We start from the raw sequence: 23,713 nt of genomic DNA, 5'->3' as shown, positions 1-23,713 counted from the left end.
ATTTTGAAATTTTCAGATCTAATCTAATTAGGTAATTATTCATGCAAGATAAAGTCTTAATTTGAAAAACCGATAATTCTGATCTGTTGCAGCTCACGTCGTGAATTAGGGTTTTTTATCAAATTACGAATTTTTCAATTAAACATTCATCATTCAGTTTTAAAGCAATATTTTCAGAAAACATGGATATAGGGTGATAGTAACCATGAACCAATGGCTCTGATACCACTGTTGGGAAACATATGCATCAAATACACTCTATAACTAGGCAACGGAATAATCGAAACAACAAAACGATTTACCTAAGTTTTCATGCACCCTATGGATCTATGGCTTCATACTATTACTTCTACCCTAGGAAAACCGAAAATATATGAAGAATACTAACCTCTTTAGTAGCCAATGATCTTCGAGCTTGACTCCTTATGCGTGCCACCTTGTTTGGATGATGAGGATCCAAACTAGAATCCCTCTCTTGGTTCACATCCAATGAACTCAAAAGAGTGGAAACAAATACAAACTAGGAGGGATGAACTCACGAAAAGTTCTTCCACAATGAGGGAGAAAGAAAGTGGTGAATACTCAAGCCAAAAAATGAGCAAGGAGGAATGAATCCCTAAGGCCCTATTTATAGCCTTGGATACCTCCTAGGGTTTTATCCTTTCACCCATGTGGGATGGGATATGCTAGGAACGAAATTCCCTTTATCCAAAGGGAATTTTCGTCCAACCCCCTTCCTTCTAGGGTTCTGGAATGTTCCCTGATCAATCAACTATTGATTAATTCACATTCAACCCTTCTATTAATTAAGCTGTTAATTAATTCCCAAATTGTTTTCCAATTAGTTTCTAATTAATTATTAGACCTTAATAATTAATAAACTAATCACTCCTATTATATATTCTACTCAGTCTAGAGTCTTGAGGGCAACCCAAGAGGACCCTGCCATTATTAGAAATATCACCAACTAGTTAATGATCTTGAACACACTTCCAACACAGGCACCCTCAGAGACGTGCAGGGCCTAAATAGGAAGCTTACAGCTCTGAGCAAGTTCATCTCGAAATCAGCTGACAAGGCCATGTCGTTGTTCCACACGCTGAAAGGCTGCATCGAGAAGAGAAACTTCCAGCGGACGAACGAAGCAGAAGTAGCACTCCAAAAAATCAAGGAAGCACTACACAAGTTACCCACTCTGTCCAGTCCCGTCCTGGGAGAGACATTGTAAATGTATCTTTCGACCTCAAACGTAGCGATATCCTCAATATTGACTGTAGAAAGGGAAGGAGAACAGAGACCAGTGTACTTTGTAAGCAGGGCACTACAAGGGCCAGAACTCAACTACCCCACCCTGGAAAAGTTAGTCCTGGCACTCATCTACGCGGCTCAGCGACTGAGGCGATATTTTCAAGCACATCAGATCGAGGTGCTCGCAAACTGTCCCATTAAATAAATATTGCTTAAGCCGAAGACGTTAGTCCGGTTGGTGAAATGGGCAATTGAATTGGGAGAACATGACATAATTTACCGCCCAAGGACAAGTATTAAGGGACAAGCGTTGGCTGATTTTCTGCTAGAAATTCCAGACGAGGGGGGCTCGGTTAAGGAAAAAGTGTGGGTAGTTGAAGGAGCCCCGGCCGACAGTAATTTGTGGACACTATATATGGATGGACCATCCAGCAAGGAAGGCTCAGGGTCAGGGGCGGGGCTAATCCTAACTAGCCCAGAAGGGGAAGAAGTGACGTACGCCCTTCGTTTTGATTTTCATACGTCAAAAAACGAAGCAGAGTATGAAGCTCTGCTTGCAGGATTGGGCCTAGCCAAGCAAATGGGTGTGAAAGTTGTAACGGCCCTGACCGAATCAAGGCTAGAAGCAAACCAGGTCAATGGAAGTTTCGAGGTGAGAGATCAGAGAATGGGAAGGTATGTGAAGATGGTGAAACAACTGGTCGAATCGTTCAGGCAGTTCACAATCAAGCAAATACCTAGAAGCGAAAATAAGAGGGTGGATGCCTTAAGCAAATTGGCATCTACGTGCTTCGACCACCTATCGAAGAAAGTCTTGGTAGAGGTATTCCGAGAAATAAGTATAGACGAGCAGCAGGTGAATGCCCTAACGACCACCGGGCCCACGTGGATAACACCATTCAGGGAATACCTACAAAGGAGGGTGTTACCGAACGATCACGACAAGGCCAGGAAGATACGTATAAAAGCGCCCTCATACGCATTGATAAATGGAGAATTATACAAGAAAGGGTTCACAACGCCATGGATGAAGTGTGTAGACCAAGCCAAAGGGAGAGAGATGCTACAGGAAGCACACGCAGGCCAGGTGAGTGCACACGAGGGAGCACAGGCCTTAACAGGAAAAGTACTGCAAATGGGTGTATACTGGCCCATAATACAACAAGATGCATTAGAGGTTGCTAAGAAATGTGGGGAATGCCAGTCTTACACCCTAGTCCAAGAAAACCCCCCGGTACCATTGCATAACATATCTAGCCCATGGCCGTTTTACCAATGGGGCATAGACATAGTGGGCCCATTCCCAGAAGCACCAGGGAGGCTGAAATACATGGTGGTGGCTGTAGATTATTTCACAAAATGGATCAAAGCGGAGCCGTTTAGGGAGACATATGATAAAGTTTGTATGGAAGAATATCATGACAAGGTTTGGGGCGCCTAAAGTACTCATCAGTGACAACGACCTACAGTTTGCTGAGAACCCATTCAGGGAGTGGTGTGCCACCAAAGGGATAGATCAACGGTTCACATCAGTAGCACACCCACAAGCGAAAGGACAGATGGAGGTGTCCAATCGAACTATCATGAATGGGATCAAGAAGAGGCTGGCCAAGGCAAAAGGGAACTGGCCGGAGGAGATACCGACAATGCTATGGTCATACAGGACCACACCGCGAACGAGCACGCAAGAGACCTCGTTTAGCTTGACATATGGGACGAAGGCTATGCTCCCTATGGAGATAATGGTGGGTACACTAAGGGTGGCTAGCACGGATGAAGAAAGCAACGCATAAGACTTGAGGATAAACCTGGACATCCTAGAAGAAAAGTGCGAAAAATCAAAAATGCGCCAAGCTGCATACAAGCATGCAACAGAAAGGTACTATAACCAAAGAGTAAAAGAGAAAGCGTTCAGAGTAGGGGAGTGTGTTCTAAGGAAAAACGAAGCAAGTCGATCCCAGCCCCAAGGAAAATTGGGTCCAACATGGGAAGGCCCTTACAAAGTCATGGAAGCAAATCGGAATGGTGCATATGTTTTGGAAACGATGGAAAGAAGGCAGATTCCAAGAACGTGGAACGCCAAAAACTTGAAGAAGTATTTCTTTTGAAAATAAAGAGATGTAACCCCAGTCGATTGATGTGCTGCTTAGTCTAGCACATCTCTAGTACTTTGTGTACGTAAGTCCATGCTTAGTGACATGATTCTCATACTTAGTGTATTTAAAGTCCGCGGTCAATGTAATGGGATGATCCAAATGCTAATCTTTAATACATAGTGTATTAATTCTTAACGATTGAAAATTTGCATGTAAAGCTCGATCGTTGGGTACTAAGAGCACCCAGTACCGATACTTAGTGTGTCGACGATAACATAGGCGAAGCAAAACGCCTAGCGCATAAGAGCACTATGTTTTAAAAAAAGAGCAAAAACAGAACAACAAACAAAGCAACCAACAAACAAGTAATGCTTAGAGCACATGGTTACATACCTAAGATAGTAAATATTGTTTAAAAGTTCATGCATTATACAAACCAAAGGCATCATATGGCCACCAAAAGGAATATGAAAGACGGAAACCAAAACAAGCAAAGAAATTTTTCAAGCCCCAGGAGGGGTAGCACATGATGCCGGAGCATCCTCTACAACATCATTCCCATCACCTGCAACTTCACTTCCCACAACAGCCACTTCACTTTCGTTACCATCACCAACATTCGATCCAACGCTACGATCACTATCATCCTCACCACCCTCATTACCTCCTCCAGCATCAACCTCAACTACTTGCACAACCTCATGACCCACCACACTCTCTGGGGTACCCTCTGAGCCACCAAAAGAACATAACTCCCGGAGACCCCCAATACCCAGTTCCCCTAAACCCAACAAGGACGCATGATCCATACTAGCAAAAGACAACAGAGCATCGTTCACACTAACTATGGGACCAACAGAAGTAGCACCAACACCAACATCCCCACCACCAGCACCAACAGAAGTTTTTTTGAACAGACTCAACCCCGGCCACAAAAGCAGCATGCCCGATGAGACTTATTGCATTAGTAAAGTCTGGATGCTCAATCAATTTATCAACAATGCGAACAACACCAACGTGCACCATCCAATCCAAGTCTCGATGAGAAGCGTCCACATCCGATTGCAGCGACGAAATAAGTTTATCGCGATCAACGGCATCACACTCAAGACTTTCCACCTGGATCATCAAACCTTCATTCACTTGAGTAATGGAGTCGATCTTAACCTCCAAAGCGGCCCTAGTTTCATCAAGGACGGTCTTCTCAGAAGCCAACAATTCTCACTTTTTCTTAGACAAACGGAGGTCCTCGCCAAGCTCGTCAAGGCGATGCTCCATCCCTGTCATGCGTGACTCGCAGGTAGCATGTATGGCCTCCATTTTGCCAAGGGCATGGACACGTCGGGAACCTGCGACAAGGTAAAACATGGCTTGCGCGGTAGCGTAAGCCATGTTATGAGCAAGGGCAGGATTACTTATAGCCTCCATATCCCCAACTACAGCCGGAGGAAAAGCATGGCGGGAAAATTCCAAGGCATTGGCACGAACAGAGAGTGGGGAATCATTGCGGAGATCCCAGGAAGGAACGAAAATAGAAGACCCAGTAGAACTGTCTCTAGAAACACCACCTAAAGAAACTAAAACTTGAACAAGGCCGCTAGAACCTTTAACCGGGGAGAACTTTGAGGGAACAAATGGAACACCTGGAACAGAAATAGAGGAGAAGGTTGAGGCAAAGGGTTGTTCAGTTGCCCTGTCGATCCCTTTGGACTGTTGCGCGTCGTCATCAGGGATCACAACCACACCGTTTGGTGTGGAAGTCATAGAACTCAACAGACGAGAGAAGCTGCGTCTGGTCTGCATTCTCTTGGTAGTAGTAGGTGTGCCGGTAACCGGCTCACCCATGGCTAAGACAACTTTTCTCTTCGCCTGCATCCGTCGGACATCAGTGATAATCCTTTCTTGGTTGTCTTCGCTACCTTCCATAGAGGAGGAGCGAGTGCTACCCAGGGGAATGACAGCAGAGATGGGGCGAGCGTGTAAAGGATTCTCCTCCGACGCTGACGAGCCTGTAGGGGGACGGAAGGGGCAGCAGTTAAGGCAAGCTGATCCATCCGGTGAGGTGGAGGAAGCCGATCAACTAGATCCACCTCGCGATACTCCAACTTGCCCCGATAATGCTTCCGTAACACCTCATCCATGGTCAGGGAAGATTCAGCACCTAAGGATGTCAGAACAAGGAATATCAACCATATCGCAGTAATAAGGGGAAGAAGGAAAAAATAGGGGTGCAACACTCACCGTCAAAAATGGAGAAAAACATTGCCATTTTGCCACGATGCCTCCAAGAAGGGCTCATCCCCACACCAGAAAGCAGAGCCTCAGATTAATCTCCACGGAATACTTGCACACTCTTTAGGTAATCAGGGACACCTTGGTTGTGAGGGAAGAGTTTGGGGATGGTATCGGCAAAAGCATTCGCACAGTACCGACCGCTTCCGACCAACACCTGGTTCACCCACAACCACTTATCCTGCCAGTTTTTAGGGGTCCGCTCGTAGGGAGCCAGGGCGTGCCCCCTTCGCCGGACTAAAAAGGTGCACTTGTCTCCATTGATGTAGAATCGGAACAAAAACTTGAATACGAAGTAGTCCGGAAGATACCCGTTGGCTCTGCAGATCATTTCAAATGCAACCACTTTGTTGACTGCATTGGGAGTCAGCATTTGAAGACTGCAACCGTCTTTCTGGAAAACCTCTTCTTGAAAATCTGTCAGACGAAAACGGATGCCATCATCTATGGTTTTCAAATAAGCCCTAATCTTGCCAGAGGGAGGGGATGAGATACTGGAGCCGGGTGAAGGAAACTCCACACCTTCCAGGGAAGATAAGCCATATGTGATATCTAGTTGACGATACTCAGTGGCGGAAGGGAGAATACCGGGAAGATTTGCCATGAGAAAGAAAGAAAGAAGAAGATAAACCCATAAAGAGGAAGACGAAGAGAGAAGGAGGAAAAGATAAAGAGAAACTGTGTAAATGATCCTATAAAGAAGTGGAAGAGGCGGGACATTTAAATGGCTGACACAATGACGTAACTGCCAGTCATCATGCGCAGTCACGTCGCCATTAAAGACAGAACGGTGGGCAAAGAAAAACCAACACGTGTAAGCTAGCTAAGTCCAGAACGTCGTATATTATTTATGAAGTATAATGTCATCATGCGCAGTCACGTCGCCATTAAAGACGGAACGGTGGGTAAAGAAAAACCAACACGTCATCTTATTTATAGAGTTACTAGGTTATAGCCCGTGGGAACCAACACGGGAAAATTTTATTCTTTTAACAAATTGCAAGTGGTTAATGCTTTTGCAGTCTCTCTTTCGAAAAAAATGCTTTTGCAGTCACAGATTTGTTTCATGCTTTATAGGTCAGTGTCTGATTTAAGTTCTATCAGATTCTTGGCTTGAAATTGCTACATCTATTTAAGCATGTTTTGTATCATATTTTGTGAGTTTTCTTGGTGTCCCTAAAAGTTGTATTAAAATCACCAAGGATCATGCTTAGTTGTTTATATTCAATCGTTTAGTATAACTGATTAATAATTATGATTTTTTACTATAAAAATTTATTTATTTTCGTAATCGTGGTTCCCACGGGCTATAACCTAGTAACTCTATAAATATTTAGTTTCCTCTAACATCACTGCTTTGAATATATACATGTTGAATCGCCTCGCAATAAAACTCAACGACTATCATTATTGGTAAAGTATGTCTACCAACCGATAACATTTTTAAATATATCGTACACCAAGAAAACATAGCTATTTTTTTGACTTAATGGATTTCAATAGGACAATATTATATATATATATATATATATATATATATATATATATATATATATATATATATATATATATAGGGAAAAGAGAATATACATTATAACCCCACCTAAGCTTAGGTACTAAACCTCTTGAAAATACATTGTTTTACTATATAAAGATTACGGTTAATGGATTCACGATTAATACTTCAAGATGTAAATTCAAGATCGACACAATAGGGTTTAGGGTTTAGGTTTATGTTTAGGGTTTAGGGTTTAGGGTTTAGTGCTTAGATTTAGGGTTTAGGGTTTAGCTTTAGTGTTTAGGGTTTGAATTTAGGGTTTAGGTTTAGGTTTAGGGTTTAGTAATATTCACTTGGATGAAGTAATAAACGATTATTGAGGAAAGAAAACGGAGATGATAAAACGATAATGAAAGAAAGAAATGTTATGGAGAATGATATATTACCAAGTAAAACCAAACCAGGTATATTTAGCATGTTAATATTTTAGAGGTTTAGTACCTAAGCTTAGGTGGGGCTGTAATGTATATTCTCTATCCCCATATATATATACAAGTAGGTTATATATATATATATATATATATATATATATATATATATATATATATATATATATATATATATATATACAAGTAGGTTTCATGCGAATACATAAATATCTTGCGAAAACTCGAAAACAGATTTTATCTTATAAAAATCAAATACAAGTACTATAAAAAAATTAATTTATTTTATATATATATATATATATATATATATATATATATATATATATATATATATATATTTACAAGTAGGTTCATGCGAATACATAAATATCTTGCGAAAACGCGAAAACAGATTTTATCTTATAAAAATCAAATACAAGTAATATAAAAATTAAATTTATTAGCAATAGATTAAAGATAATAAGTTTACATTGGATTGTGTTATGATAATATAGATTTAAAGACGGTTTTAACAACTATTTTTTTTCACTTCCTTAACCACTTTTAAATTCATGTTTTCATAATAAAAATGTCAAAAAGTCATGTTTTGCTATTATGAAACAATTTCTCATGTATCATCGATTATCATCATATAGTTCAAATTTTGGATTGATTATTGTCCAAAATATAAGGTTGAGGTGGCACAATCTCATAGTTTTCTCTTGTTTTCACGTTTTCGCAAATTATTTGTATTTTCGCATGATCCCTTCGATATATATATATATATATATATATATATATATATATATATATATATATATATATATATATATATATATATATATATATTGATGTGCACAAAAGTACCCACTAATTTTAATATTTATAACCTAACAAAGTTAACTAACTATGCACTTATAGGCAGTGTACCTAGTCAGATTACAGTATAGCTTGGGTAAGTCGGGTGTCGATCACAGGGAACGGTGTTCTAATTAATTTACTTACTATTAAATTAACCTAATTTATTAACAAGTTTAATAAGGGGTTTTATCTGGTTTTACAAGATCAGATGAACTTAAATCAAATTCAATAAATAAAAACACACTCTTGTTTAGTTTGAATCCACTTCTCCCTTATGGCTAGCTAACGATTACGGATTATTAAGTTGGTTTTTAGTTGTATTAGTAATTTAGTTCTATTTTACCAATAATTAACTAATTCATGTCAAACCATATATGTTCACACATAATTAAACACAGAACTAATTATGAATGTAAATATGCTATGTAAGATTTGTTGTATAAACGCAATTATGATCACAATTCACGTTCTCTAGCACAGCTGAGATTTATTTAGTCTAATTACTAACTAAGATTGGTCAATCCAAGCTCTAACAATTCAATGTTCACTAAATTATTAGGTAAACAAGTTCATGCTATTGTCACTAAGCTACACAGAACATGCAATCAAGCAATTAGATAAACAAATAATAACATGCTAGGTTATACAAATCAAACACAAGCAAATTCTTACCAACTAAGCTCAATCCATAAGCATATAACTATTCATAAGTTTAAAGCTTCATCTAGCTAAACAAGAGTAGCTAGATTCAGCTGCTCATCATAGTAATTAAACTAACACAGCTAAAACTAATGAAAGACATGTTCTTATTTAACTAAAATATAAACCTTTACTTCTTTTGGTGTTGAAAACCCTCTTCCAGAACCTTTCTTTCGCTCTGAATCGTCTCCTGGAACTCTTTTTCTTCTGCCAAATGCTTCTTCTTTCGTAATAATCAGGAGGACTTATATAATCCTTAAAAACCCGCGCCACGTCGTGGCCAGGCTGCGCCACGTCGTGGGCTTCAAGCAATCCGTATCCTTCAAGGAAATCCTCCGCGTCGCGATGTTTATCTTCTGGAACACCCGTGCCACGTTGTGGGCTTCATCGCCACGTCGTGAATTGAGAGTTTATCGTGAATTTATTATTTTCTTGTTTTTCAAGCCTCCCATGTTCCCCATTTTGTCACCTTTGGTCCCTCTCTTCGAAAATCCTGTATATTGACTGAAAATAACAATTTAAACTCATAAGTATCATTATTCTAAACATATTATCAATTTATTAATAAAAATGTACTTAAATATTACCTAAAAATAAGTATAAATATGGCAATATCATATATATATATATATATATATATATATATATATATATATATATATATATATATATATATATATATATATATATATATATATATATATATATATACTAGTTGTGTACCCGCGCAAAGCTGCGGTGGTAAATAAATTTTTAAGCACAATCGGAAAATAGTGTATTTTCTACAATTAGTTTCCCTTTTAGAAACATAAAATATAACAAATAAAACATATTATATGTTATTTTGGGAAATAGTTTTTGGTTTTCGATTTTACATTTAGAGTTTGATAAAAATTACGCAAAAAAAAAAAAAAATAATTCATGTCAATGGTTGTTGTCGTCTACTTTGTTACATGTCATTATTCTATTGACATCTATAAATATATTTAAATATTTGGTATACCAATACCCATCCATTGTTGGAATTTAATCACAAATTATGGCAATAGAGTTTTTAAGCTGTTTAGTTTGTTTTGGTTTCTTTGTGATAATGGGGAGTTGTGGGTGAGGTATGGGGGCATGTTCAATTGATTGAAACATGCATCACAAACATTTAGGATGTTTTTTTCTTGTTTTAACGACCATATTAACACAAATATATAATACTACATGCATTGTATATTATCATAGTCTTTTAAAATATAACATACATAAAGAATTGTATGATCGCTTTGTATTATCCAATGACAAAATTAAAGAATTTTATGAAATAAAGTAATTATTCCAAATGATTTTTTTATATATGCAATTACTAAGGAAATTAAGAAGGATTTGGGGCTTCAAACATTTACCTTTCAAAATATTTAAGCAATATATAAATGATCATGCATTTTCTAATCACAGATAATAACCTTGGTACAACTCCAACATCTCTAGACATACTAACTTTTATCAAAGAATTCAGAACCTATCTCATCACTTTAGATAAACTATGTATGGTGAAAATGGACAAATTATAGAACAAACTCAAAGAGAAAAATTTAATTAGCAATTTTTATTAAAACTAAATTTTCATTTATACTGTAAATATAACTAACAAATGGACAATATGGATCAGACAAAAGACAATTAGCAACTTTTATTAAGAGTAAATTTTCATTTATGCTATAAATTTAACTAACAAATAGACAATATGGATCAGACAAGATCAATTTGAGAGCATTCCATCAAAACCCAATTTTAACAATTAGCAATTTTTGCTCATTCAACCCAACACCTGTCACCTAAAAGATTAATTAAAAAATAAAACTTCATATCATGGATTTATGTCTTTTTAAACCCATCATATATTTACATACCTTATCTCCAAATAAAAAAGTGTCTGATGGATCATATTTGAAGAGTCTATGTATATTCTCATCATCAACAGTTCAACACCCAAGACCATAGCCACTACAGTTGAAATAGACAATATAAAAGATGAAAATATAATTTTCAACCTAGTTCTACACAAACTGAATATCACAAAGAACCAAGAAGGGTTTCAAGATACCATGGATCCAAAAACATTCCCTGTTGGTGGACTCGGAAGAAATGGGCAAAATAACCGATTTGGGTCTTCTTATTCAAAAAATCTTCAAGCATTCACTCAAAGTAACTAAACCAACTCCTTCATATTTAACTTTCTGCGCAAGTTAGGCTTATTAGAATTGGTGGAACAATTACCGCCACTCACATACATTCACACATACTCTAGACAATGTAAGATCAATGTGAAAGTGTATACAAATTGTTAAAAATAAATATTACCTTGTTAAAAGTAGGTTGGTAATAAGCCATATCTGCATCTTTTTCATCACCAAATTCCCCGTGGAAGCATAACATGACGTCCTTGGAGACGTGTCTTCAAAACACTGACACACATATCACACACAAGACATATAATACTCTAAATAATCACAAGCTTTTACCAAATACATTATCATTGATTAACAATGTTACCTTCTGTCAAAATAAGTCAAAAGATTCTTTAAATAAAATATTTTCATCCTGAATATTAAAACCTTTTGCCCCTGCAAACCAAAAACGAAATTATAAACTACACATTCATATATCTAAGAAAAAATTACACTAACTTAAAAAAAACACTTTAATTCGGCCCAACTCTTGAAACTTGATACATTTCATCATATCATAAGTCATTAATCAAATATATTTTTTTTTTCTGTTAAAAGTAACACCAAGACCAAACTCGAAAACCAACATAAACATCTAAATCTCAAGCTACAATGTGAATCCCATGGCAGCTGGTGAGTCAACATGCAAACAAAAGGCTGAAAAAAATAAACCAATTTTCTTTTAAGGATTGTGACTTTCAGTAGGTCTATCCACAAGCTTGAGCATGATCTTTCACGGGCTACACATCTTCCTAGACCATTATGCTATAAACTCCAGAAACAGTTAAAAACACAATTCAACCAAAATTAGATATTTTAAAAATGATTGTGAAAAAAAATCGACATTTACTTGAATCAGTTAGCTATGTTTATGTTAAATATGAGTGCTTAGTGAAAGATACCTTGTGTGTTCCAAATAGCAAAACAATGATCCAAGATTTGATTTTATCCTACAAAAAGTCATCAAAAAGCACATATTTAAATCCTTACAAGAAATTTCACACAAACAAAGTTCAATCACATACACATACAGAGTTAAACAGATACTATCAATGCAAAAAGTTCTTGGAAAATCTGAGAAACTTCAGCACTTACTAATAAACAAATAAAACAAATATATATATGTTTTTGCCTTATTTTATCCATTTTCTGAAAGAAACCTAGCAGATGGATTAGATGCAAAACAAATGTGGGTAGTTGATTTTCGAATCCATATTCAAATCGTTTCTCTATGCCCTACAAGACACCAGAAAGCAAGTACTTAAATAAATCAGGGTGACTAAATCACAAAATGCTAGCCATTATTAAAAAAAAATTAAACATAAATCCATATCTTTCATCAATTACACAAACATGGAAATATGAAGCTTGAATAAACTCACGTTTCAGCTTCTTCCTTTTCTAATTTTTGAATCTTCCTATAAAATTTAGCACACAAAATCGGTTACACACATAAATCAACCAATAAAAATCCACAAAGAAAGATTGGGGAAGTCTTTTACCTTGGAAAAGTGACATCTCAGATCCTGAAACATAGTAAAAAAACAAAATTTTTTGACAGGGAAAAAAAGCGGATGGAAGTGAGAAACATCTAGTAGTATGAAGTTACCTTGAATTAGATAAAAGAAAATTGGATCTTTCAAAGGTCTTCAGAAAAAATTACTTTCGAGTGGGAGTCCTTCAGAAGTGAATTGGGAGACGATTAGACGATGGAAGAATGTTTGTTTTAGGGCTTTTTGTATAATGGTTTTGAAGCCGATTTAACTATTTTTAGCCACAGTCACCATCGTTCAATCAGTTTTTTCTTGGTAGTGAGAGGCGATGAAGAGAGTAGATTTTTGTATATTGTTGCCTTCGAGAGAAGAAATGCAAGGGTTCTTTGAGAGATGACTAATGAGAGGCTATGAAACGTATATCTCTTGTTGACTGATTCAATTCGATGATGGCGAGAGAATATAGGGTCAACTTTGATCGATTCAATTTACAGATGAATTCAAGCGGTTAAGTTGAAATATTTAAGGAATAAAAATCAAATTACATACGTATATATTTGATAATCCGATTTGGTATGCAGATAAAATTTGTGCATTAAGTGATTATACCTCCAGCTTATAAATTTAGACGATAAAATCTCATTTAAATTTTAGTATCATTTAAATTATAATTGGTTGTACATTAAACTAAAAGTCTTGAACGTCTTAAAAAATATTATTATTATATTGAAACTATTTTTAGAAATAGTGAGATTTCCTTTATAATATATATATATATATATATATATATATATATATATCTTACTATATTATTATACAAATATTACTATTTCCTAAAATAGATTTAAGACGTTAAAATGTTTAAGCTAATAATACAACAAACCATCAACAAATTACAAAATACAATGCACAAAGTACAAGTGTAAAAATAATATTGAAACATTCAAACCTATATCCTTCTCTTACTCAATATAAAGGATTTAAATTTTAAAAATTGTAGAGGTACAATAATATTTCTAATATGTACAATGATGTGATGCATTAAAACTTATTCGGTCAACACGTACATAAGTCTAAGGATGGTTCATTTAAAGACTAATTCAAATGGCATATCCCCAATTTGTTGCTTAAAATATGGGAGAACTCGTCGTTGTCACCACCACCATTTAACACCCACTTCACGGTTTCAATATTCTGATTAGGAGCAAATTACACGAATGGTCCCTATGGTTTATGATAATTTACACGTTTGGTCCCTAACTTATTTTTTTTAACTCGGAAGGTCCCTGTTGTTTGTTTTTGTTACGCGTTTGGTCCCTGTCTTATCTAAAAAGACTATTTATTTAATTTATTTAAATAAATATGCCCACAACCTCATCCCCTCACCTTACCTTACCTACCCTATCATTTTTCTCTATTTAAATAATAGTCTTTTTAAGTAAGATAGAGACCAAGCGCGTAATGAAAACAAATAGTAGGGACCAAGCGCGTGACAAAAACAAACTGTAGGGACCTTCCGAGTTAAAAAAAATAAGTTAGGGACCAAACGCACAAATTACTCCAAACCATCGGGACCATTAGTGTAATTTACTCTCTGATTAGATATGCTCTTTGTATCTTTGCGCCTTCACCTACCCACATCCAACATAGTTAAAGCCTCTACATCTTCGAGTTTCAAGCTATGTATTTGGAAGAACACCATCGAACCTTTCACCTTTGTTGATTATTGCTACCACCCAAACTCCCCAAATCTAACCTAACGACGATCACCACCCACCACTTATCAAAACCCTATCATACTTTCTCCAAAAGCGGTTCTCCTTCTCTGCCTTACTCTCTCACTGAAACCGTAAGTTCTCAACTACTATTTTTCGCCTCCATCGTTTACCACTTCCATCGAATTGCCGACCTAATGCTTCCCCCACCGCCGTCTCTTGTCTCCAATGACCGGCCTCTACCATGACATAGATATAAACACAAACACACTTACTCACTGAACAAAAAATACTTCAACCTCTCTCTCACTAGCCACCAAAATCTTCAAACTTCTTGATCAGAGACCATCGTAAGGCATCACACGCTTAGCCATCGACCATCACAATCACGATTCATCGTAAGCCACCACAATCTACCCCCATTTTTATCTATCTTTTTCCCTCTCTCTTTGTTCTAGATTTTATCGCTAATCATGGTGATTTTTTTTCAGGTTTCTGTAGTTTTGGCCAGTTTTGGCGAATGGTTTGTTCACACTTGTTTTGGTGGCGGGCCATTTTTTCATGCATCTTACTCTGTGTATCATTTTCTCATTTCTTTTTTACATTGTTGTGCTTTGAAAGTACGTCACGCTATAATGGGTTGTTGACATTAATTCATAAATCTCTCGTATTGACATCGATCGACGCAGAACTTAGTTTCCCGTAATTCTCATAAATTATTTACTTTGGATTATTACTTTCATTTGCACATGTACTCTCAAGTTTCTTTTTTTAGAAAAGTTTGTATTGAGTAGAGATGGCGGTAGTTTTGATCAGTAACTTCAAATCAAACAGAATTTGTTTACTTAACTTACAGGGCATGCTAAAGGTAAACATTTTGAACATTTAACCCAATATATGCAAGAATATCAAACTCTTTTTATTGTTTAATTTATCACACCAATGTATTTTTTTTAAATAAATATACAAATTTCAGGCCATATCTTTTTTGATTTCCATGATAGACAATTTGAGGTGCACCTGGCAGGCCTAGCTAGAGGAAATTCTGAAGATTTGATTGAGATTATTGTACTTCTTTGAATATATTCATGCTCTTATACTAGAACCCCTACAATTCACCTTCGACATGTAATGGTCTTGAAATTATCTTTCAGCAGCTGTAGGTGTTTGATTTTGGCACAACAGGCTCCATAAATGTCCTAAAGATGAAATCTTGAAAGGTGGTTACAATAAACCTTTTCTTCTATTTGTTTCACTTTTTCATGTTATATCTTTTATTTATGGAAGTAACTTATGCAAGTGTTTTCTTATATTTTAACCATTGATTTATTGAGTTTTAATTTGATTTTATGTAAAAAAAAAAAAAGTAAATTCCAAATTATAAATACAACTAGATGGTGTTTTCTGGTTCCTGACTCATTGTATATCTCTTTCATGTTATATATTTTTGGGTTTTTGATCGATGGTTTGGATGAGATAATTTTAACCTACAATTTGACAAACCATATCTGATCTGGACTCTTTTGAGGGGCTGGGTTCAGATGTGTGTGTCATCTAATATGTATATATGTATGTGATTGATCAATGGTTATTATTTAGTCAGCCACAAAGGAAGTCTGAAGTATTTTCAACCCAAAGAGGAACAACATGCCTATATATGATTGGTAATAATCTTTCATTGGTTGCAAGTTTAAGCTCCTAATTATAGTGCAAGAGGGATTATATATGTATTTACCTTTTTACCCTTTTTGAAACATTTACCATCGCAAGGTCGTTTTTATATTTGCATTTACCATTTTACCCTTTTAATAATTTACTAATCTTATTATTGTTTGTTAACTTCGGACCAAATAGAAGTCTGGCAAACAATGCTCTGATGGATTGATTGACAATGGTTGTAGAACAAATATATGAAAATGTATTAGATTAGGATGAAAGGAGACTCTATAGTTGTTGGTTTCTGAGATTATAACTCGAAAGATTCTTGAATTTGCTGTCACTCTATGAATATTATGTATGTTATAAAAATTAATGCTTCCAACTTGAACAAGCACATTTTGCTAATAAAGTTTTGAACAAACTGGAGTTGTTTTTCTTTCATTATTGGCAATATTGTCTATTTGGTGAAGATTTCAACTCCGACCAACCAAGATTTCAATTCTTCTTTTGCAGTTCAAATACAATACTTGATCTGAGATTAGATATCCCCAACATGTTTGTAAGGTAAGGTCTTACACTGTCCCAATTGGTCTATGTAAGCTTTTCATATGGATATATATGGAGTATTTTTTTATTTTTTGACTTCTAGACTGAAGCAAACTTATTTTAACATTAATAGTTTGATTTTTATAGTGTTGTATAATGGGGCATGAGATACATAGCATACATAGTTTGATAATGTTGTATCTAGGGTAGAAAATGGACTTGATGTTTCACCTAACATGCTGAAATGGTTTTAGATCTAGATCTAATTTTCTATTCTGTATTTGTTTTGTTTTTTTTTTTTATCCACTTTAATATTTGTGATTTAGATAAAGACAGTCTCGCATCTGGTTTCATGGTCTCGTCATTAAAGCCTAAAGGGGTAATCTAGACTATTTTACCCTCAGAATGGGTATGGATAACTTCAATCGCCGTTTTACATCTTACTGCATTTACTGAGTGTTAAAAGATGCTATAGAGAAATCTATGATGTTATGGTTAGTTTTGGGTTACTACTCTACAAGCAAGCCAAGGGGTCAACTTTTCTAAATTCCTTTTTTACTTGATTTATTTTTAATTTTTTGTTTTGTGGGATCCATATTAAGCAAATGTCACATAAATGGTGAAGAAGAAGGTGTTGTGATATCAATTTCAGACAGGTTATCCAAAAGGGGTGAACATTGAAGGGGTGAACATTGATATGATGGATTGGTACTTATGGATTGATGCATAATAGAGAGGTATTGGAATAAGCATTTTCGGAATTCTTTATATTTTGGACCATTTTACCCCAGCTATGATTTGTCCCATTTTGTATGGTTATCGGATGGTCTATTACTAGAACACTGGTTTTTTTAAGGGCCTTCAAACTCACTATAGGTGGTGTTTATTTCTTTTATCTTTGTATACGTTGCAAAATCATAAAGTTGTGGTCCCCAAAATACCAACGTACCTAAGTTTATTTACACATTATATGTGCACAATCGTGTAGGTCATTAAGACCAATGGCATTGTAAATTGATATTGATTTTGATGGGATTTGGAAGGAGTAAGAACCATTTTTGTAGATTTTGTATCTTACTGTTTATCTGTATTTGACTTAGCATAAGATGATATGGATTTGGAAGGAATAAGAACCATTTACATGATTTTTCTACAATATTTATTAGATCTTGGACAATTCCATATTTTTTTATTATTTTCATTAAAGGTGTTATGACTATATCATTGGGTACTTTCAAGTTTAATATAGTTATTTAAAAAAAGAAACGAGTGTAAGTTGCCATTTTTGATAATAAATGAAAGCATGTTACTATATATTGCAGTTTTGATCCTTGTGGTTTGCTCTAATAGATATTGTTCATCCAAGTTTTGATTTTTTTTGACATGGTACGTTAAAACTAACATTTCGTGGAATATATTTTTGAAAATGACAATTTTGCCCTTATCCTACCACACACCCATATTTCACGTTCATGTAAAACAGAAAATGTTTTATTTTTCAGCAGTGAAAACATTTGATTGTAAAATATATATACTTTCATTTCTTCGTCTAAGCATTGTGTTTTGACAACACAATGCCATAATATAAGAAATAGGGTTTGTATGTGTATGTATGTGAGTCTGTGTGTGGTTATTTGTAAAAAGAAACGAATGTAGGTTGCTATGATTGCTAATAAATGAAAGTAGGTTGATATATTGTAGTTTTGGTCCCTGTGGTTTTCACCACCACACCACACTCCCATATTATTGATTACACTTAAGCTATTTGCGGAAAAGAACTAATCGCTTTTAGAAACTAATTTCTAAAAATTGTATGCATCCGTCGCTTGGTGCGGGTACATGGCTACTATATATATATGAGCGCTCAATCGAGAACATTTCTTATTGTGAGAACATTTTAGAACAAATTTGGACCACACAATTTTTTAAAAATAAAATTAAAAAATAATATTCATATAAATCAAAAAATAGTTAAAAAAAACCCATTAACCAACACCACCCACCACCACCCACTACCATCATCGTCCACCATAGATACTTGTGACCTATTCTTCTGAAACCATGAACTCTAACAAATTGATGATTCTCCAAACATAATACCCAGTTCTTCCCCACTTATAGTTCAAACTACCACCAACTGACATTACAACCAGACCAAATCTCCAAATCGGCTCAACCAGTTCAAACTACCACCAATTGACATTACAACCAGACTACCACACACCTCTTCTATAATTACCTAATCATGAGTTCCTCACAAGAATAATTCATAAATACAAGAGGCATCAATCTAATAGTTGGGATACATCAAAGACAACAAAAGTTGTCATTCCCAATTCACTTCCCTTGATCACCTGAAACAATCATCTAGCACCTGACCCAAATGTATTCAAATAAAGCAACTTTATTTAAAGAAAGCAGACTCTTGATTCTTATCTCAATGCAATCATACCACAAGAATCCCCTTGTGCATTTCCACACTGTCATACTTGTTGCCAAAGAAAACCCCAATTATCTAGTCTTTTGATGGGTCTACTCCCCAGCTCTGAAAATCACAAGTCTGATCTCTCTTTCCTCTGAACACGGAAAGATGGAAGAACATAACCCCTGTTGTAGGTTGTGACATCCCAATTCATTTGCCAATCACTCAGCCTCCGAATGCAATTGTAACAGCCCGGAATCGCAGGTATTATTAAATTATGTTTTTAGGGGTGATTTAAGAGGAGACTCGGCGAGTTGGAGCCTAGACTCGCCGAGTAGGATCGCAGACTTGGTCGCGGGTTCGCGACTAGACTCGACGAGTCCAGATATGGACTCGGCGAGTCGACGCTGTTCGGCAGAAACCCTAACCGTTCGGTTTTGGATCGTATATAACGCCTCTTAGGCCGTCATTTTCCGTCTTTTGGTCGATTGAGAAGAACCCTAATCGTTGTGGACGTCCAAAGCAGGAGAGAAAAACCATTGGAACTTGGAGGAACTTGTTAGGCAAGAAGAAGAGGAATTTGGCCAAAGGAATATCAAGGAGGATCGAGTCCTGAGGTTTGGGGGACACAGGGAGTGCGTTTTCAGGTAATACTCGGACCAATTCTGTTAATTTGATGTGTATGCGAAATTAGGGTTTATGAAACCCATTTAGTGATTAGATGGGTTATTATGTTATTAACCAAACGTTTATACCCCAGTAATAAGATGTTTAGAAGTCCAGAAGGTCCCATGATTGTATATCTCGGGACCATACGTAATTTAGAAAGCAGTTGCTTGTCTGCATGGCATGGACTCGCCGAGTTGTTCTTCAGACTCGGCGAGTAGCTTGAAGATTTACTGGGACTCGCCGAGTTGTTCTTCAGACTCGACGAGTGGAGTCGGGGTGGCCCCGCGATTCTTCCAGGAGTAACTCGTCGGGTCGAAGAGGATACTCGACGAGTAGATAGGGAATCCCAGAGGGTTGGAGGACGACTAGACTCGCCGAGTCGCTATGGCACTCGCCGAGTCCGGTCGAGTTGACCGTTGACCGTTGACCAGAGTTGACCTAAGTCTGACTTCTTAGGGATAGTCACACTTAGAAGATATAAGTGTTAATGAGATATGTGATGTTATAGGAAGGTTGTAGCTCGTCGGTTGTGCACGAGTCATTTCAGGAGTTGCTAGCGTTCAGCTTTTACGAGGTGAGTCTTCTCACTATACTGTACCCGGAAGGGTTTGACTGTATGACTGGAAGGTCAGATATGACATGTGATATGTATGATATATGTGATAAGTTATTTGTTATCTGTGAGCTATGTATGTTATGTGGGCCGGAAGGCGATTATGTTATGGGCCGGAAGGCGTTGTATTGAGGACCGGAAGGTCAGGGCCTGGAAAGGCGTATGTGTGTAAGTGTATATTGGGGAACTCACTAAGCATTTATGCTTACAGTTGTTGTACATGTATTTCAGGTACTAGCGAGGACCGTGGGAAGGCGCCGGCGTGATCGATACACACTGAAGACTGCTTTTATGATCTTGGGATTTTGACTATTTGTATTTGGCAGATTACTTAAACTATTTATGCCTTGTTTTGAATGGAAATAAATATATTTTTAAAATGAAAAATTTGTTTGAAAATTTGCGTTGTTACAATGCAATCCTCGAGTTAATCATCACAATCGATTCCTTCTTGAGTCCCGCGACTCGACTAGCACTACCTCGAGCTAGGCCCTTGAGACCTCCAATCAACTAACTAACCAAGGTCTGCACCTATTCAACTCAGACTGACATGGCCACTAAGGCCTAACAATCACCGGCCCCATCCCCAGTTTGAACAACCATAACCGAAAGGTCGATAAAGACAGGAACACACTGCAATGAATCATGATGCTAGACTAGGGATGAGAATTTGGCCCGAAAACCTGAACCGAATTAGGCCCGAATAAGCAATTCGATTCGGGTTTCGGGTATCTATATTATGCTTATTCGGTTCTCGGGTTATTCGGTTCAAGTAACCCACATAAGAGCTTATTCGGTAGAAATCAAAATCATGATTCACATTTTTGTCCTTGTCGTTCATAATAGGAAAAAAAAACCCTACACTTGTTCTTGTCGTTTCAAAATTGACCAATCTTCTCATCTATTTCCAAACTCGAAATCACTTTTTTCGATCCTTCCTCTTGTTTCAAACTTTCAAAAATCGACCCTTCCTATTGTCTCTAAGGATTCATGAATTCCTAATTTGTCTAGGAAAATTGGGTTCCAACTCAAGAAACTCAAGTAATAAATTAATTCTCATTATGTTAATCTACTATGTAAGTAGTATTCTTTCAATTTGTTATTGTGCTATGTTAGTCTTTGAATGTTTTATGTTGATGTATAGAAGTACATTATTATTCTATTATTCGGGTTACATAATCCTAATACGGCTTATTTGGTTTTTTTCGATTATATTAGGTCATTAATCATCTTGTACACGTTATTCGAGTAATAATTGAACCGAATAATTAATACACGAACTGAACTGACCCCGTATTGGTTAATCAGTTTAGTTTTCAGTTCATGCAATTACCCATATTCGGTTTTCGGGTTATTCGGGTTCAGTTCGGTTCGGTTCTGTTCCGACCCAAATAACATCCCTATGTTATACCATGTTGTCTACCCTCAACCAGCTCCTTAGAATCCTCAAAATTTTCCTTGATTTGAGTACAGATCATGTGCTTTCAATAGTACGGGCCAATACTACCTTCCACACCTATCTGTACTTTCCTCAAGAATTGTTTCGGGTCCTCTAAGTAACTACTCATGTCCATTACTGTTATATCCAACCACATATCCGATCTTAATCTAGCACACCCTGCTAATCTTCCTATACTCTCATTCTAGGATCCCTCTTCTAAAAATGCTCACACAAGCACATTCTAACATTCTTCCTAGGCTTTCCTTGGGTTCCCTCCACACCACTCTTTGTCATCAGCTGTAGAAGAGACTCTTTCTAATACCTTCTAACTACTTCACAAAAACTATTACATGCTAGAGGCACTAAATAATTCTTTGACTGCAAGGTCTGACACTGCAATGGTTGGACTCAAACGAGAGTTGCGCAATAGAGTTAAACCTAACCTTCTAAAATTATTTAATCCCCGTAACATGTAACCTAACGTATTCGCTTAATAGTTAGCTGATATTATTGGAGGTCTCTAAAAGCATAAAGCAAGTAGCATTCGTGCATCGATTAATCTAAACCAATGCCTCACTTAATAAAACCATTCTATCCAACAATCTGAAATCCATACTAGCATGCAATTCCAAAAGCTCAATCAATAGGCATATAAAGGCATTTCTCCTAGCATTCTATCATGAAAATCATGAGCAAATCCTTATCCCTAGTCTAGCATGCAATTCTCATATTCTTAATTCAAAGTATATTACTTAGAAGATGTATGTGTATTTTGGGAAATCTTAGTTGAGCTCGGCTGATTACACGCATCACACCCCTTCTTTTTTATAAAAAACTTTTAGAAAACTTATTTTGTTTCACAAGATTACTACTTCCTCAATTTGACTTCATACACACACAAGAGTGTACCCGAATCCCTCAAACCAAGGCTCTGATACCAACTTGAAACATGCCAAAAATTATAAGGTAAAATTTTCATTTTTAATTCAACACATAAACACCATATATTCTTATCAACCATTCAAAGGTATATCAGAGTAAAAATAGTTATCAGAGTACAATCCCAAAATCATAAAGTACGAAAATATGGGATGTGCTGAGATCAAGTCGAGCCCTTCTATTTTCAAACTGGAAGTACCATAAATATGAAACCGTAAGCCCAAAGCTTAGTGAGTTCCACAAAATACCACATACCATACATAAATGTCAGCTCAAGGATGAACCGGGTCTGTTTCACCCCCGGGTCTATTTCACCCACGAGTATATTTCAACTCACATGACAACTGAAGGCTATACCGAGTCTATTTCACCCCCCGAGTCTATTTCAACTCAAATGGTATTTTTTAACCGTACGGGTCTATTTCACCCCTAAGTCTATTTCACCCCATATACATATAGCAAACATGCATACAACAAGAGTCACAAAGACAACAAACACATACAACCCTAGTATCCTACAGTATAGTGAGGAAACTCACCCAGTCTAGAGATAACTAAATCACACGTGTTTCTGCTACCCGGCTCCTCACATTGAGCACATCTAAATTATCCTTAATCAATAATTAAGACAATTTCCCATAATCCAAGGCCTGATTCATATTCTATCATACCAATAGGTAAAAGACCATTTCCCCCTTCCTATACTTGGCCCAACAAAGCAAGGCCTAAACCTAAAATGACTCGAGGCCCAAAAATGGCTCAAGAGCCATTCAAGTGCATACACCCTACGTACCAACCTAGTATGCCCAACGTACGATGTTGAAGCCTAAAATCAACTTCAAACCTCTTAATGCCTTAAGACAACATGTATAACTTCC

At 36.5% G+C, this 23,713-nt stretch overlaps 1 long non-coding RNA gene across 16 annotated transcripts; it reads right to left on the bottom strand.

Annotated features, from left to right (window-relative positions):
* Positions 1-9,023: 9,023 nt before the first annotated feature.
* LOC111897335 (uncharacterized) lies at positions 9,024-13,305 on the bottom strand. Of its 16 annotated transcripts, none has more exons than XR_008225610.1 (10): positions 12,948-13,303; positions 12,841-12,864; positions 12,721-12,756; positions 12,434-12,574; positions 12,241-12,288; positions 11,664-12,110; positions 11,472-11,575; positions 11,215-11,347; positions 11,021-11,114; positions 9,024-9,626 (listed from the first exon to the last, which is right to left on the bottom strand). It is a non-coding gene; the product is annotated as an uncharacterized LOC111897335 (long non-coding RNA). The 16 variants fall into 16 exon arrangements; XR_008225609.1 differs by having other exon boundaries at positions 11,664-12,103; XR_008225608.1 differs by having other exon boundaries at positions 11,664-11,734; positions 12,948-13,299.
* Positions 13,306-23,713: the final 10,408 nt, after the last annotated feature.

The sequence above is a fragment of the Lactuca sativa genome, chromosome 8 (genome assembly GCF_002870075.4).
Source record: "Lactuca sativa cultivar Salinas chromosome 8, Lsat_Salinas_v11, whole genome shotgun sequence".
Lineage (NCBI taxonomy): Eukaryota > Viridiplantae > Streptophyta > Magnoliopsida > Asterales > Asteraceae > Lactuca > Lactuca sativa.
This window is presented reverse-complemented; position numbering and strand designations above follow the sequence as displayed.